At 41.1% G+C, this 3,028-nt stretch overlaps 1 long non-coding RNA gene across 1 annotated transcript; it reads left to right on the top strand.

The window, feature by feature from the left end:
* The first annotated feature begins 402 nt into the window (after positions 1 to 402).
* Positions 403 to 3,028, top strand: LOC121934938. Its single transcript, XR_006104702.1, has 3 exons — positions 403 to 514; positions 1,479 to 1,596; positions 3,005 to 3,028. It is a non-coding gene; the product is annotated as an uncharacterized LOC121934938 (long non-coding RNA).

Below are 3,028 nucleotides of genomic sequence, written 5' to 3'. Positions count from 1 at the left end.
TAGAACCGCTCTGACGTCGGGGCATTTGTATGAAGGATCAAAGGTGCACATTTTCCAGGCTAAGTCAACATATTCTGAAATCTTTTTGCTCTGGTTTTTAGTCCGGGAGTGGCTTCAATCCAGTTTCTGCCTGCTTTGGAGGCGTGTGTTATCTAAATGCCCTGCCTTTGGAGCAGTTTGAAATCGCTTTTTTTTGGCCCATATGTTTCACCCCCTAGATACCAGTCCATCTAGCATATTGCATGTTTTCATTGACACCTCAGTTCATTTCTCTGCTTTCTGTTGGATTCCTTTAACTAAAGATTACTGAGAATAAATCTGGGATCATTTATGTGCAATGAGTGTGCTTGTCACTGAGCTATGTGCAAAATCTGGTTATGTAACTGCTTGTGTTCCTGTCTCTAGGGTGTCTGGTCAACTCTCCCAGTCAATGAGAAAAAACTCAATGCAGCCTTTAGATCGACAAGGAGTGTTATCTTGATATTTTCTGTGAGAGAGAGTGGAAAATTCCAAGGTAACTAAGAGAAGTGTTGTTGATATTCTTATATTTATTTGTATCCTGCCTTTTCCCCAAAATTGGGACTCAGGACAGCTTACAGTTTAAAAGAAAAATACAGTTAAAAACATACAAAAAGTGAACATTAAAATAGAATTAAACTAGTCTTAATATTAATTAAATCTCCAGTTAAAAGAATGAAATGCAATTTAAAAGCTATTAAAAACAATTCAGTTTAAAATAATACTTTAACCAAAGCATGTTCTTTTAAAACTCTTTATTAAAAGCTTATCAATATAAAAAGGGTTTTGCCTGCCAACAGAAGGATAGCGGCAGGAGGGGAGAGACATTCTGGCCTCCCTAGAAAGGGAGTTCCAGAACCCAGGGGCTCTCTTTCACATTCCCATCAACCATGTTTGTGAAGGTGGTGAAATTGAGAGAAGGTCATCTCCTCATGATCTTAGGGCCTGGACAGACTTACAGGAAGATACACTCTACCAGATAGCTTGGGCCAGAGCCATATAGGGCTTCATAGATCATGACCAGCACTTTGAATTGTGCCTGAAAACAAACTGGAAGCCAGTGGGGATGTTGTAACAGGGGAATAGCATGGTCACTGTAACCTGCCCTGGTTAACACTCTGGCTGCAGCAACTTGGACCAGCTGAAATTTGCAAACACACTTCAAAGACAACCCCAAGTAGAGTGTATTACAGTAGTGCAAATAGGATGTATCTAAGACATATACCACCATTATCAGATCTGGCATTTCGGTGGAACAGACATGGTTGGTGTGCAAGCTTTAAAACTTCCTGGTCATCGCAGAGACCTGGGCTTCCATTTTTAGGAGTATACACAAACTGCAAAGCTGTGTTTTAAGGGGGAATGTAACCCCATCTAACCAAGACTGAAGTATTTGCATTGAAAGTTGCTCCAAAATTAATTGTTGATCTTGTCTTAATAGAATATTCTGATTCTTCTAGGATTTGCGAGACTGGCATCTGAATCCCATCACGGAGGATCTCCTATACATTGGGTGCTCCCTGCAGGAATGAGTGCAAAAATGCTTGGGGGTGTGTTTAAGATAGATTGGATATGCAGGTAAAATGTGTGGAGAATCTTTCAAATGGCATTCTGAAAAATCTGGTTTTAGGAGTTTAAAAATCTAAGACTCAAAGTATGTCTGTGAAACATGTTGATAACTTTTGATAACATTTCTGAGGCAGTTGAACATCAGGTAGTTTCAAAGCATATGAGCCTGAACACTCATGAGAGGTTTTTTTTCTAATGTGAATTAACATAGAAGGTTGTGGAAGGAGTTCCTTAAGATAATGGCTCTTAGGAAGGAATAAAACATTTCTTCATGTACTACAATCCTAATGAAATTTGCACCTACCCATAGCTTTATATTCTTTTTTTAAAAGATCAAGTATGGCCATCTTCCATGTAATTAATATAACATCGAGTTTGGTCCCTAAGGTACCTATAGTTTTCTGATATATTAAACTAAAAATGAAGGTTTTTGCTTAACACATATATATTATATGTATTCATGACTAATTACTCTGTATTAAATGGAGTATAGTGGGCCCTCGGTATCTGCGGGGGATCAGTTCCAGTTCACATAGTACTCAGTGGTAGCGCAGCCACATGGTCACACCACCATTGGGGACAATGGGACTTCACCACCCCATCCCCCCCCCCAAAGCCAGCCTCTCTGCTCTCACCATGGCAGGTGGCAGAGGGGGCTACCTTTTCTTTCTCCTCTTCCCTGCCTCCTCCTCTTCTCTTCCCTCCCGTCTTGTTTTGCTGTTGCCGCAGTGTTTCCTGCTTTTCTTCCTCCTTTTCCTTCCTCCTACTCCTCTTCTCCACCTTCTCCACTGCTATTTGTTCTTCCTCCCTCTCCTCTTACCCTCTTCCGTCACCGCTACTCATCCTCCTTGTCCTTTCTCCTCCTCCCTCTTCCTCCTTTGCCAGTGCTGCCTCCCCCCCTCCCCCAAAGCAGGCTTGCCATGCACGGATGCTCAAGTTCGCGCATGGCAAGTCTGTGGATCCAGAGGGTGGACTGGAATTCTAAAAGCTGTGTCTGTGGAAAGTAGGAGCCAAGAATATAGTGTAGCATCGATAAATTTGAATGGCTTAGAGAGGAGAGATGAAGAAATGTTTTTGGAGTTCCTCTCTGGCTTGGATCCTAATCTGATTGTTGTTTGTAATTCAAGAGTGGGCTGTTGGGGCAGAAGAGGAGGCAGTTTTTGCCCTGCATACCTGTGTAGGCCATACTGCCCTATTTTCAGACAATTATTATCCCCAAAAAGCCACTGTACTCCCACTAAGATGAACATTACTGTTCCCTTTGGATCTGTCCTACAAGCTGTGTTTGAAGAACAGTAAGATTATCACTAAGTCAGAAAATGTACCATAACTATTTTGTAAACTCATGTAATTATAATACCAAGAAAAACATTATTGTGTGACTTTAAAATATATTACATGTCACTTATACATTTAGGCGTGAATTGCCATTCACAAAGAC

The sequence above is a fragment of the Sceloporus undulatus genome, chromosome 6, assembly GCF_019175285.1.
Source record: "Sceloporus undulatus isolate JIND9_A2432 ecotype Alabama chromosome 6, SceUnd_v1.1, whole genome shotgun sequence".
Classification (NCBI taxonomy): domain Eukaryota; kingdom Metazoa; phylum Chordata; class Lepidosauria; order Squamata; family Phrynosomatidae; genus Sceloporus; species Sceloporus undulatus.
This window is presented reverse-complemented; position numbering and strand designations above follow the sequence as displayed.